Genomic DNA, 15829 nt, shown 5'->3' with positions numbered 1-15829 from the left:
AGAAAAGGAGTTTGTGGGACAACTTGACTAGAAGATGGGATAGGTTGGTAGGACATGTTCTGAGGCATCAAGGGATCACCAATTTAGTATTGGAGGGCAGCGTTCAGGGTAAAAATCGTAGAGGGAGACCAAGAGATGAATACACTAAACAGATACAGAAGGATGTAGGTTGCAGTAGGTACTGGGAGATGAAGAAGCTTGCACAGGATACAGTAGCATAGAAGAGCTGCACCAAACCAGCCTCGGGACTGAAGACCACAACAACAACAACATCAGCTTTGTTTCCTATTGTAGCACACAAGGACCGCTACCAACTAGCAAGGAAAGTCTTTCAAGTGCTGCTGTCCCTCTCGCAGTCCCGTTAAATTAACAATCTTAGACTCCTCTTCATCTTATCCTTCCTTCCCCTAATTACGATTTATCAGGTTTATTACCGTTATCAACTTCGTTTCTGTAAAAATAGCTTCACATCCGTGGAAAAGAGAGGAACACGCAGTCACCAAAACATATAACACAAATTACATAGGAGTGCAGCAGCACTCAGACGAATACGTAAGACCAGTCTGAATGCGGGAACAGCGCAGCGTAATTTGCTGTGCCGCTCTTTCACTGCATTCAGTGAGTCGGTAGATGTGTTGCACATTGGCAAACACGTCTCTAGTAAACCTGGTCATACTGCTGTGTATCACCGTTAACGTAAAACACTAGCGTGAAAAAATCCGACACGAAACCCACCAGTATGGGATGGAAGCTTCAGGGCAGAATGCAAAATGAGCGTTTGTATTGTCAACAGTAAGTACTAGCAGTGAATATAGCACTTTAGCTATACAAGCAGGACACTCATCGCATGTCTTTGTTATTTGCACTGTTATACGGATATTTTCAGTGCAGTACAGATAAAAAAAAATTGGGAGCAAGAAATCAAACGAAATTCGTTTATGAGTCACCAAAATACTAATAAAACATTGGTTAAAAACCTCTGAAAATATGCCAGTGGAATTATAGTTCGCCCTTTAGAGACCTTACAGCATTCAAATAATGCGAAAGTTAATAGCACTTCGGTCCATCCTGGCGCCCTCCGCCTCTCTTACGCTGGTGAATGTTAGAGCTTATTTTTCAAGTACTGCTCTGAAATACGTTCTTCACTATGCCTGAACACAGTAGAAAATTAATAATGGGCCTGAATCTGACAGTCTCATTATCATTATTTACTGTAAACCGATAATTTGCTGTCAGATTACGAAACTGCCCGCCTAGGTTGCGAAAACAGGAATGGCCTTCCGATACCCCAGCACAAAAACACCACCATCCTGTTAATTTAATCTCTGTACTAAAGGATTCGGGATTTCTTTCGAAACACCGTGCATTAGTTTGCTCCGATAAAACCGTAATTAATATATTGTACGAACAACACATTCCAGAAAATCATTTTGAGTGTTACTGTGGGCACCCGTGTTGCTACAGTAATGTCTGGTTACTCTTATTCAGAAAAAGAGCGAGGAATGATTGATTGATTCGATAAAAATCATACGAAGGTCGTATAAAATGTTCACAGCTGGGACTACACAAGACTTCTACAGTAACTTGATGACATACTCAGTAAGGACTAAAGATGCGCCGCCGGTTTCAAACTGTTCAGTAGGATTGGTTTGAAATCGTTTATTAACAGATTTAAACGATATAACTGGATGGACTGCTGGAAGTATAATACCATAAACAAAATACTTGTGGGGCTTATCTATACATACGTAGTTTAAAGCCCTCCAACCGTGTTTTTCTGTCTGCATACGAAGACTAATCTCAGGAACTACTGTAGGGATTTTGACGCGGTTTTCACTAACAGACTGATTCACGAGGAAGGTTTAGATATATGGGCTATGCCAGACAACTCGTCCATCTACAGACACTTACACCCAAACCACCAGATGTTAGACACTCGGACCGGTACCAAACGTGTCGTCCAACAAAGAATACTGACAGTTTTTTTAATGTATGATGCGTGAAAGTGTTATATGGGACTATTAATACTTCCGCACGTGTTATGTAATTGTTCCTTTATTCTACTGTTTATGTTCATGTTTATTTAGTGAAAGTACAGATGCTGATTCATGACGAGTGGTGTCTGCTCTGCAGCACATGCCCGGCAGAGCACCACACCTATCTATACAAATGTACTCTGTAGGTTTGTTACTTTCAACTAACGAAGAGAAAGCAGACTGCCGTAAGAACATTGCTACAAACTCTAAAACGTCCTTTTACACGTCAGGAAGATGGTCTCCTATATAACAGCTTTACAGTTAAAACGAAGTCAAATCCCAGAGGTTCGAACGCGGAGCCTTTGGCACGACAATCATACGCTCTAACAACTCACCTACGAAATACTTACAGATGTATCGCCTTTCCTAAGCTCAGTAGCTCTGGTGTTATTTTTAATTACCATTTACGTATGTTCTACTGGACGACAGCACACAGCACGAACTAAGTCGGTGTTTTGGTTGATACTCTGTCTAAATACAACGTTTGGTACCGATCTGAGTGTCTGACATATGGGGGTGTGAGTGTTAATGCTAACCATGTGAACTATGAAGAAGGGCGGTAGTAATCTATACCTCACGCTCAAAATGGCTCTGAGCACTATGCGACTTAACTTCTGAGGTCATCAGTCGCCTAGAACTTAGAACTAATTAAACCTAACTAACCTAAGGACATCACACACATCGATGCCCGAGGCAGGATTCGAACCTGCGACCGGAGCGGTCGCTCGGTTCCAGACTGTAGCGCCTAGAACCGCACGGCCACTCCGGTCGGCCCTCACCCTCAGAATTTACAGTTACTGTGTAAAGTAACTGTTTAAAATCCCAAAGCTTTTTTTTTAAAATTGATTCTTTTATTCCTGGCAATAGCTTTACGCTTGGGTTAGAAGCCATAACTTCAACAAACAAGAGAACACCCCCTTCCTCGTCTCCCCTTTTCTAATAATCATGGTACCTCAGAGGTAAGGATAATGCATGCGGAAGCAATTAGTGACGTCACCCTGCAAATGATAGTCACAAAGAGTTTCACACATTAAATTATGAAGTAATTAGTTTCCTTAGGAGTCATTAATGAATATTGGAGAAAATGGCAGCCATTAATTGGCTACTGATTGACAAACAGTTCAAATATAACATAGTGATTTACTGAGCTAAGGACATGGGAAATATACTATACATTGCAATAAATTGCATGGTAAGTACACAATGATTGGAATATTAAATAAGAAGTTGGCCACGGACTTGAAGGGGCTCCCACTCTCAAATAATAAGAAGAGTAAGCTGATCAACCACTTGAGTCCGCACATAAATGCTACATCCTCACATTTTTAACAGAAGGGCGATGCTAGTGGGAGTAATTGGAAAAAGCAGATAAGTTCGATGGTATAGGCGATACTGAGAACTCGTGGAGCTGAGTGCTTCAGTGCAGGAAGTTTTACAAAATCCATACAATGCTGGGGCAGCCAAGATACTTTACCACAAAGGTCTTCAGCAGTACGAAGTCGGCAAACAGCAACAGGTGGTGCAGTCGCTGATATCTGCGTCTCCGTCTCTTTTAATATGCCCCGTGCGCGGGGAAGAACCAGACTCAAATTTCTTCTGTACGGATGACACAGACAGTGCATTTGCTAGATCACGATAAAGTCTATCCAGGAGGAGACACAGAGAAGAACGCCTAACCGAAATTTTCCCCCTGGACAATACTAGGGCTATATCCAGAGTCACTTCTATAGCGCACCACACTGACGCGTTCCAAGTTGGCCCATCCGCGACTACCACCACTGCCGAAAGTTCCCATTCAACGGTGGCCACGGGGACATCCGCAAGTTGTAAGATTCACGGTGCACTGAAACTGATGAACAATATATACCCATCCAATGGGGTCTTGCCGCACCATTTCAGGAAGACGTCAAAGATCATCATTGTGAGCTGCCCTGTCGATTTCTTACATCTACGCTAGCGCGGGAAATAGTCCCGCCCACCGCTACACATATAAGTTCAAAAGTTCATAGAGCCACCAGCACCAGGGAGTCGCACTCAGCGGGTCGTCCAGCGTCTGCTTTGGGGAAGGCCGGAATACGTTACTGTCAGCCAAGATAGGCCAACAAACTAGACTCTCATAAAGCTATTAAACCAGCGCCGGCCGTCACCAGCCCACTCGCTCCACAATGTGTACAACAGACCAGAATGTAACTCTGGTCGCAGGTGCAGAAGCACAAGCCGGTCACTATTGTCCCCAGACCCTAATTAATTCGCAGGAAGGCTGTTCGAGAACCAGCCCGTCTCTGCCTTCAATGGTCCCAAAGGTATCCTGGATCTGCCATTGACCACCCCAATAAAGGCTAGCGGTACCACAAAGAAAACTTGCCGAGTCCCACACCAAGGACGATTAGGTTTCTCAGTGCTATTGTGTTACACAGAATGAACTTGTTTGTCCTTCTCCCGTGGGGACATAATAAAAACGACGACGGAGATGGCAAAAATGAGAGGGGACAGGCCATAAAGGGCATGCAAGAGGCGTGTCAACCCTCATGTAAAACAAATACACAAACTTATTGACTCAGTTTGTAATATACACTGAAGAGCCAAAGAAACTGGTCCACCTGCTTAATATCGTGTAGGGCTCCCGCGAGCACGCAGAATTGCCGTAACACGAGGAGGCATGGACTCGACTAATTTCTGTAGCAGTGCTGCAGAGAACTGACATCATGAATCCTACAGGGCTGTCGATAAATCCGTAAGAGTACGAGCGGATGGAGATCTCTTCTGAACAGCACGTTGCAAGGCATCCCAGATGTGCTCAATAATGTTCATGTCTGGGGAGTTTGATGGCCAGCAGTTTAAACTCAGAAGAGTGTTCCCGGAGTCGCTCTGTAGCAATTCCGGGTGTGTGGGGTGTCATATTGTCCTGCTGGAATTGGGCAAGTCCGTCGGAATGCACAATGGACATGAATGGATGCAGCTGATCAGATAGGATGCTTACTTACGAGTCACCTGTCAGAGACGTATCTAGACATATCAAGAGCCCATATCACTCCAGCTGCAGACGCCCCACACCTATATAGAGCCTCCATCAGTTCTAACACTCCCCTGCTGACATGCAGGGTCCATGGATTCATGAGGATGTCTCCATACCCGTACATGTCCATCCGTTCTATACAGTTTCAAACGAGTCTCGTCGGACCAGACAATATGTTTCCACTCATCAACAGTCCAATGTCGGTATTGACGTGCCCAGGAGAGGCGTAAAGCTTTGTGTCATGCAGTCGTCCAGGGTACACGAGTGGGCATTCGACACCGAAAGCCCATGTCGATGATGTTTCGCTGAATGGTTTGCATGCTGACACTTGCTGATGGTCCTGCATTGAAATCTGTAGCAATTTGCAGAAGGGTTGCACTTTGTCACGTTGAACGATTCTTTTCAGTCGTCGTTGGTCCCGTTCTTGAAGGATTTTTTTTGGTCGCAGCGATGTCGGAGATTTGATGTCGTACCGGATTCCTGATATTCACGGTACACTCATGAAATGGTCGTACGAGAAAATCCCCACTTCATCGCTACCTCGGAGATGCTGTGTTCCATCGCTAGTGCGCCGACTATAAGACCACGTTTAAGCTCACTTAGATCTTGATAACCTGCCATTGTAGCAGCAGTAACCGATCTAACGACTGCGCCAGACACATGTTGTACACTACTGGCCATTAAAATTGCTGCACCAAGAAGAAATGCAGATGGAAACGGGTATTCATTGGACAAATATATTATACTAGAACTGACATGTGATTATATTTTCACGCAATTTGGGTGCATAGATCCTGAGAAATCAGTTCCCAGAACAACCACCTCTGGCCGTAATAACGGCCTTGATACGCCTGGGCATTGACTCAAACAGAGCTTGGATGGCGTGTACAGGTACAGCTGCCCATGCAGCTTCAACACGATACCACATTTCATCAAGAATAGTGACTGGCGTATTGTGACGAACCAGTTGCTCGGCCACCATTGACCAGACGTTTTCAATTGGTGAGAGATGTGGAGAATGTGCTGGCCAGGTCAGCAGTAGAACATTTTCTGTATCCAGAAAGGCCCATACAGGACCTGCAACATGCGGTCGTGCATTATCCTGCTGAAATGTAGGGTTTCGCAGGGATCGAATGAAGGGTAGAGCCACAGGTCGTAACACATCTGAAATGTAACCTCCACTGTTCAAAGTACCTTCAGTATGAACAAGAGGTGACGAGACGTGTAACCAATGGCACCACATACCATCACGCCGCGTGATACGCCAGTATGGCGATGACGAATACACGCTTCCAATGTGCGTTCACCGCGATGTCGTCATACACGGATGCGACCATCATGATGCTGTAAACAGAACCTGGATTCATGTGAAAAAATGTCGTTTTGCCATTCGTGTACCCAGGTTCGTCGTTGAGTACACAATCGCAGGCGCTCCTGTCTGTGATGCAGCGTCAAGGGTAACCGCAGCAATGCTCTCCGAGCTGATAGTCCATGCTGCTGCAAACGTCGTCGAACTGTTCGTGCAGATGGTTGTTGTCTTACAAACGTCCCCATCTGTTGACTCAGGGATCGAGACGTGGCTGCACGATCCGCTACAGCCATGCGGATAAGATGCCTGTCATCTCGACTACTAGTGATACGAGGCCGTTGGGATCCAGCACGGCGTTCCGTATTACCCTCCTGAACCCACCGATTCCATATTCTGCTAACAGTCATTGGATCTCGACCAACGCGAGCAGCAATGTCGAGATACGGTAAACCGAAATCGCGATAGGCCACAATCCGACCTTTATCAAAGTTGGAAACGTGATGGTACGCATTTCACGAGGCATTACACGAGTCATCACAACAACGTTTCACCAGGCAACGCCGGTCAACTGCAGTTTGTGTATGAGAAATCGGTAGGAAACTGTCCTCATATCAGCACGATGTAGGTGTCGCCACCGGCGCCAACCTTGTGTGAATGCTCTGAAAAGCTAATCATTTGCATATCACACCATCTTCTTCTTGTCGGTTAAATTTCGCGTCTGCAGCACGTCATCTTCGTGGTGTAACAATTTTAATGGCCAATAGTGTATTATATGCCAACTGTCTTGCCGCAGTGGTAACACCGGTTCCCGTCCGATCACCGAAGTTAAGCGCTGTCGGGCTGGGCCTGCACATGGATGGGTGACCATGCGGTCTGCCGAGTGCTGTTGGCAAGCGGGGTGCTCTCAGCCCTTGTGAGGCAAGCTGGGGAGCTACTTGATTGAGGAGTAGCGGCTCCGGGGTCGGAAACTGACATCCGCCCGGGAGAGCGGTGTGCTCACCACATGCCCCTCCATATACGCGTCCAGTGACGCCTGTGGCTGAGGATGACACGGCGGCCGGTCGGTCCTGCTGGGCCTTCATGGCCTGTTCGGGAGGGGTTTAGTTTAGTTTAGTGTATTAAATAGGCGTTGCCGACTGCAGCGCCGTATTCTGCCTGTTTACATATCTTTGTCTTTGAATATGCTTGCCTATACCAGTTTCTTTGGCTCTTCACTGTACATGCGGCCATTACTTTGAATCGTCATCCCGTGAAAGAAAGGTATTTTTTGGATGGTGTTGAGTATCTACTCAGTTACAGTTGTATCTGACGTAAATGACGCCAATTTTCCTGCCGTCGAGGGAGTCAATCTGTTTCGGACTGTTGCCTTCTTCCGCAGCTGATTTTGATCGTGCGTTTAAAGTCCTAGATGTCATTCTACACAAAGATTACATAGTGTGCATTCCTCGCCACCAGCTTGATGAAGACACGTGATTAGCAGCCAACATTCACTCCTGTCATATTTGGCCCTTGGTGCACCGCTTTTGCCTCAGTGCCGGTTTTGGGTAGCACCATTTTGCCATGCGCGGTGTACTTTAATTATAGCGGCACGCGTACAGTTTACAAACTTCGCCATTTCCAAAATGCTTCCACCCTTGGCCTGAAAGCCGTTAGCCGTTTCCAAAATGCTTTGATCCTTGGCCCGAAAGCCAACGATCACGCCCTTCTGGATGTCAGATAAATCGCTGCGTTTCCGCATTACAACGAGCGCACCGTTTTCCATGTTCCTCCACTGACACGCTTTATATTCACTCCATTGTTAGCGGTGCCACCCGCCTTCCGTTAGTGCTTATTTCAATCTAAAACACGTAGGTAGGCGTTGGTCACATCAATATAACTGTACCGCGGGGGCATACGGCTAGAACATTTTTTATATCTGTTATTCTATACTCATCTGGGTAAGGAGGGATGTTCTAGAACTTTTTAGTCAGATATCTCAGCAGACTGCGAGTCCCTCAGTGGAGTTCGCAACTAAGAATAATCTGGGAAGAAATTTCCACTTCTGGCATTCACCTGATAACCAAGGGAACCTCCAGAATCGGTATTAGATGTGTGTGTGTGTGTGTGTGTGTGTGTGTGTGTGTGTGTGTGGGTGGGTGGGTGGGTGTGTATGTGAGAGAGAGAGATACTGGGATGCAGGAAGAAATAGGAAAGAGGGACACAAAAAACCCACCATGAATCATAACAGGCTAATCCCAGAAATAGATAGTACGATATATTCCAAAGCTAACATGGTATGACAGTATCTTAAAAATACGAGAGAACTTCAAAAAGCAAGTTATGAATTATTATGACAGGTGAAATAACTTTAATTGAATGCTGCACTATACTTCAAAGTGACTCAGGGACATGGTATTATTTTTCAGCATAGTAACCAAGTCTCTGTGAATAACGGTCGGAACTCTCTACCAGTCATACAATTCCTCGCCGATAGAAAACCGCTCCTTGTCACGGAGTTTTAGAGAGCTGCTGTGAGGACGTCCTTATAGTTAGAAACTCTCTTTCCTCTAGAATGTTCTTTCAGTGTGCCGAAAAGATGAAAATCACATAATGTAAGATCTGGACTTTGATCAGCATCAGCCACGTCTGTGCTGCCTTGGTCAAACTGATGGTAACATTTCAGTGTGGTTAGACGTGACATAGCATTTGGTCCATGTATTGCCAGAATTTCGCTGTGAACTGCGTGCAGTTAAGACATTTTACGCCGGCCGTTGTGGCCGGGCGGTTCTAGGCACTACAGTCTGGAACCGCGCGACCGCTACGGTCGCAGGTTCGAATCCTGCCTCAGGCATAGATGTGTGTGATGTTCTTAGATTAGTTAGGTTTAAGTAGTTCTAAGTTCTAGGGGACTGATGACCTCAGATGTTGTCTCATAGTGGTCAGAGTCATTTGAACAATTTTTAAGACAGATTTGGAAAGAGAATCAGCATTGGCCATATTTCTTTGTTTTATTATCCGCAAAATCGATTTTCGGTCACTTAGTGACCATCCTCAGTGCTGTAATATACAATTAAAATTGGTAGGCACTGGTATCAACAAGTTTTGAGTGATCACTCTAAGCTTGTTGATACCAGTGCCTACCAATTTTAATTGTATATTACAACACTGAGGATGGTCACTAAGTGACCGAAAATCGATTTTGCGGATAATAAAACAAAAAAATACGGCCAATGCTGATTCTCCTTCCAATTCTATGCACTATTTGGTCGTGGTGCACATAAAACTCCATGGAGTCGCCAATCAATAAGTTTTTAAGATGTTTCGCACACAAGAGTTGTACTTTCCCTCACGTTTCAGTTTTGGAATACTTTTCCAGTTGCCGTGCTATTTCATTCCCACACTGTGATGAGCATGTTATCCGTATGGCAACCCAGCTGTGTCTGCAGAAAACCCGGAGTGAGTACTCTCTACTGCCAACACGCAGCTGTAGTTGCGCAATGGCCCTAGCGCGTAACTTACCTTCCGAAGTCCCTAAGTGTGAGAGGCCCTAAGCAGCATTAACGTTTAAAAAAGTTCTTTGTTCTTTTCGCTTGTATTTTCTGTCGACTATCTTAACCCAACTCCGCAAAGTTATCGAGCAGCCAAGGAAACCAACTTCTTGTAGAACTGGTTTCATTATTTATCAGGAACACTCATGTCGAGAGAAGTACTTGGAGATGCCAAGGCGAAAATCTTCTACGAAAACTGCTTAATTTTACATCGCACGCAATAAAAATTGAGTGACACAGAGATCGGTCGCCGCGATGGGGTAGTCTATCTGACGCCAGCGCACTTAAATGAGACGGAAAACTTGTGACGGAAAAGATTAATTCGACTTCCGCCAGCCGTCACTCGCACACTTCCTAGTCTGCGTCGCTTTCCACTACATTAACCGCTATCTGCTGTGAGTGACAGATAATATTTGAACTGACTACCTATCTTTCGTGAGGGATAACCGCCTATTAGTTAACTGATGATCGATAGCTTCTGCGGGGAAGCCGTCTTCTCGTGGATGTTTCAACGCAGTGACATTCGTAAATTCGACGGTTTCCAGTTTTTAAGCAGTTCTTTTGGAAATTAGCCTCGCGATAGGTATCTTACAAAAATATTTCTGGAAAACTCTGGCAATTTAGCGAATAACGCAATCTTAGAAATGTTTCAGAGAATTGCTAATAAGGAAACGTTCGCACGTGGACTAAGATATCTAGACAAATATAACTTTTTAACACAATGTTACAGCACTGGCGAAATAATGCTGTAACCTACAAAACATTTTCAGTGGCTACAGTATCTAGAATGAGAGAGTTGGTTGTGCATAAAAATATTGACGGTGCACCGTGAATTTAACTGTAGTGTCCATCTGCATTAAGATCGCCCCGATAGCTGAATGGTCAGCATGACGGATTGCCGTCCGAAGGGGCCCGGGCTCGATTCCCGGCTGGGTCGGGGATTTTCTCCGCTCAGGGACTGCGTGTTGTTTCCAACATCATTTCATCCTCATCCGGCGTGCAGGTCACCCAATGTGTCGTCGAATGTAATAAGACCTGCACCAAGGCGGTCGGACCTGCCCCGCAAGAGCCTCCCGGCCAATGACGCCAAACGCTCATTTCCATCTCCATTAACACTACACTGAGATGACAAAGGTCATGGGATACCTCCTAATATCGTGTCGGACCCATTGGAAGTCCCCTGCAGAAATATTGAGACATGCTACCTCTATAGCATTCCATAATTGCGAAAGTGTTGGCAGTGCATGATTTTGTACCGTACTAACCTCTAGATTATGTCCTATGAATGTTCAATGAGACTCATGATGGTGATCTAGGTGGCCAAATCATTCGTTCGAGTTTTCCACTAGATTCTTCAAACCAATCGCGAACAACTGTGGCTGGGTGACATGCCACATTGTCATTCGTAAAAATTTCACCCTTATTTGAGAACATGAAGTCCGTGAATGGCAGCAAGTGGTCTCCATGTAACCGAACATTACCATTTGAGGGCAATGATCGATTCAGTTTGATCAGAGGACCAAATCCATTCCATGTGAACACAGCTCACACCATTAGGGAGCCACCAGGAGCTTGCACAATGCCTTTTTGGCAACTTGGGTCTATGAGTTCGTGGGCTCTGTGTCACACTCTAACACTACCATCAGCTCTTATCAACTGAAACCGGGACTCATCTGACCAGGCAATGGTTTTCCAGTCATCTAGGATCCAACCGATATTGTCACGAGCCAGGGCAGGCGCTGCAGACGATGTCGTATTGTTAGCAAAGGCACTCGCGTCGGTCGTCTACTGCCACAGACCACTGACGCCAAATTTCATCGCACTGTCCTAAAGGACTCGCTCGTCATATGTCCCACATTGATCTCGGCAGTTATTGCACGCAGTGTTGCTTGTCTGTTAACACTGATAACTCCACGCAAACTGCCTTGTCCGTGGGAGAGGTAATACCTGAGGTCTGGCATTCTCGTCACATTGACAGTATGGATCTCTGAATATTGAATTTCGTAACGATTTCCGAAATGGAACGACCTGTGCGTGTAGCCCCAAACACCATTCCAAGTTCAAAGTCTGTTAATTTCCGTCGTGAATCACCTGAGTAAAAATGATAGCTCCGCTACTGCTCTATCCTATTATACCTTGGGTATGCAATACTGCCGCCACCTGTATATGTGCATATCGCCAACCCATGACTTCCTTCACCTCAATGTATGTGCTAGAGCCGTGTACTATCCGGTCTTCAAAAAGGCAATCCATAGATAAATTCTAATATCTTTCTCTTCGGATAGGCAGTCCATAGGTATATTATAACATCCTTCAAGCGTATCCAATAACTTAAGAACGTAGGAAGATTAGGGTTTAACGTCTGATTAATTAAAAAACAGAACCTACGCTAGGACTGAGTAAAGATAGGGAAGGAAATCAGCTGCATCTTTTTAAAGGGACCATCTGGACATTAGCACTAACATATAAGACACTGAGAAAAATGCCACATATTAATGGATAGAATATCTCTCCAAGATTCGATTGGCAATATGCACCGTGGCATAGTTGCTCTAGGGGGGGGGGGGAGGGGGGGGAGGGGGTCAGGCATGTAAGAACATACAGGGTGTTAGGGATATAAATGCAGACATTTTTACTGATGACTTAGGGCAGAGTGCCGAATATCATTATTTACTTCATTTGCAGACTAATAAATACAGATATTATGAGCTATATGTTTTTAGGTTTGTTACTATCTCCAAGTGCTCGTATGTGCGGCAAGACCAAGGCGTGCCGGCCGCTGTGGCCGAGCAGTTCTAGGCGCTTCAGTCCGGAACCGCGCGACTGCTATGGTCGCAGGTTCAAATCCTGCCTCGGGCATGGATGTGTGTGTTGTCTTTAGGTTAGTTAGGTTTAAGTAGTTCTAAGTTCTAGGGGACTGATGACCTTAGATGTTAAGTCCCATAGTGCTGAGAGTCGTTTGAACCATTTTTGTATATTGATTTCCGTAAATTGACCAACATGCTATTAAGAAAGCGGTCGTGCTGATGTAGCACATCAGTGTATGTCAGACGATTTAGGACCTAAAATTCTGACGCGTATTACTTTCTGGAGGTCAACATTCGCTACACGTTCCTCAGTACGTGCAGAATTAGTGGGTAGCTGTGGCGCATAACACTGAAAGTAGCACTTTCACAGAGAATTGAGGGTGACGAGTACGGTAAAGGAGGCAGCCTGCCACAGGAGTATGCAGAGCTACAAACTGCGGCAGCACAGCTGCTAACCATCGCAGATGCAGTACCTGAAGCTGTAAGGACACTTCGTGGGGACGCGTAGACCTTTCTAAAGCATTTGATTGTGTAGATCACGTTACACTCTTAGAAAAACTTAAGTTTTGTGGAATCGATGGCTTTACACACAACTGACTGGAATCGTAATTGGCAAACGGAATGCAAAAAGTTGTGCTGAATAACTCAGGCATAAAAGATACAAAATTTTAGTGACTGGGAAGAAATCACCAAGAGATCACAGGGTTGAATTTTGGATCTACTCCTATTCCTTACGTATCTGAGTAACCTTCCACTTAACATTCATCAGGCACAACTGATACTTTCTGCACACGATACTAGCGTTATAACAAATCCCATTAGAGAGCAAGCCAACAGAAGAGACTGTTAATGTTGTTTTTCAATAAACTATTGAGTGATTGTCTGAAAACTGACTTTCCCATAATTTTGAGAAAACTCACTGTATTCAGTACTATACAATAAATAGCGTCAAGCCAACAACTGATGTACCGTATGAACAGCACTCAATAAATTGGGTAGAATGCTCCAAATTTTTGAGTGTACATACAGATGAAAACTTGAACTGGAAGAAACATATTAATGAGCTTCTCAAACACTTAAGTTCAGCTACTTTTGATCTTTGTAGAATTTATAATTTTGGAAGTAAACAAATCAACCTCCTGGCGTAATTTACGTATTGCCACTCAATAATATCTCACATAATTATTTTCTAGGGTAATTCATCAATTTGAAAGAAAGTACTCATCACGCAAAAGCGAGAAATAGGAATAATTGGTGTTCACCCGCAGTTATCATTAGGCACCTCTTCAAGGAGTTATGCGGTTTAACAGCAGCATAACAATACATATTTTCTAATGAAATCCGTCGTAAATAATCCATCTCAATTTGACAAGAACAGTGAAATGCACACCTACAACACTAGACGAGAATATGACCCTAATTACCCACTGTTAAAGCTGTCAAGAGCTCAGGAGGGAGTTCAGCGTGCAGCAACAAAAAGTTTTGATCACTTGCCATACAAGACAAAATGTCTGACAGTTAGAAAAGCAAGTTTTTAATCTGACCCACAAATGTAACCTGGACACCTCCTTCTATTCTACGGGCGAATTTCTATTTAAAATCTGGTAGCCTATATAAAAATGGTTTTTAAGTGTAGTTGCATGAGGAGGACTAAAACAAAATACTATTACTGTTAACACTAATCATGTATCACCAGTGATCAATGACATGAGGATGCGAAGGCAACAGAAATCAGTGCATAGCGTGTATCCACTGGACATGTGGCCTGTAACTGAGAAAGTGTCATCATGATTTCTCTATTGGCAAAAGATTCAGGAATAGTCCCCCATTCGGATTACAGGATGTAACTGCCAAGGGAGAGACGACCATAAAAAGATTGAATAATCAAAGAAAGGATACCGTTCTACGAGTCGGGGGCGTGGAATATCAGAAGCGTGAATGTGGTAGGGAAGCTAGAAAATCTGAAAAGGGAAATGCAAATGCTCTATCTAGATATATTAGGAGTCAGTGAAGTGAAATGGAAAGAAGACAATGATTTATAGTCAGATGAGTATAGGGTAATATCAACAGCAGCAGAAAATGATATAACGGGAGTTCAAAAAAATGTTCAAATGTGTGTGAAATCTTATGGGACTTAATTGCTAAGGTCATCAGTCCCTAAGCCTACACACTACTTAACCTAAATTATCCGAAGGACAAACACACACATCCATGCCCGAGGGAGGACTCGAACCTCCGCCGGGACCAGCCGTACAGCTCATGACTGCAGCGCCCTAGACCACTCGGCTAATCTCGCGCGGCATATAACGGGAGTAGGATTCGTTATGAGTAGTAAGGTAGGGCAGAGAGTGCGTTACTGTGAACAGTCCAGTGACAGGGTTATTATTATCTTAATCAACAGCAAACCAATACCGACAACGATAGTTCAAATATACATGCTGACGTCGCAAGCTGAAGTTGAAGAGATAGAGAAAATACATGAGGATATTGGAAGGGTAATACAATACGCAAAGGTAGATGAAAATCTAATACTCATGAGGGACTGGAATGCAGTAGCAGGGGAAGAAGCAAAGGTTACAGGAGAATATGGGCTTGGGACACGGAACGAGAGAGGAGAAAGACTAACTGAGTTCTGTAATAAATTTCAGCTAGTAATAGCGAATACTCAGTTCAAGAATCACAAGAGGAGGAGGTGTACTTCGAAAAGGGCGGGTGATACGGGAAGATTTCAGTTAGATAGAGATAGAATTCAGATAGAGATTCCGAAATCAGATACTGGATTGTAAGGTGTATTCAAGAGCAGATATAGACTCAGATCACAATGTATTAGTGATCAACAGTAGGCCGAAGATTGAGAGACTGGCCAGGAAGAGTAAATACGCAAAGAAGTTGGATGCGGAAGTACTCAGGAATGACGAGATACTGTTGAAGTTCTCTAAGGCTGTAGATACAGCAATAAAGAATAGTCCAGTAGGCAGTACACTTGAATAGGAATGGACATTTCTGAAAAGGACAACCACAGTAGCTGGAAAGAAAAACATAGGTACAAAGAAGGTAGGAATGGACATTTCTGAAAAGGACAACCACAGTAGCTGGAAAGAAAAACATAGGTACAAAGAAGGTAATAGCAAAGA

General features: G+C 44.3%; 1 pseudogene; it reads left to right on the top strand.

The window, feature by feature from the left end:
- The first annotated feature begins 7135 nt into the window (after nucleotides 1-7135).
- LOC126438176 (5S ribosomal RNA) lies at nucleotides 7136-7253 on the top strand (annotated as a pseudogene).
- Nucleotides 7254-15829: the final 8576 nt, after the last annotated feature.

The sequence above is a fragment of the Schistocerca serialis genome, unplaced genomic scaffold (genome assembly GCF_023864345.2).
Source record: "Schistocerca serialis cubense isolate TAMUIC-IGC-003099 unplaced genomic scaffold, iqSchSeri2.2 HiC_scaffold_1261, whole genome shotgun sequence".
NCBI classification, from domain to species: domain Eukaryota; kingdom Metazoa; phylum Arthropoda; class Insecta; order Orthoptera; family Acrididae; genus Schistocerca; species Schistocerca serialis.
This window is presented reverse-complemented; position numbering and strand designations above follow the sequence as displayed.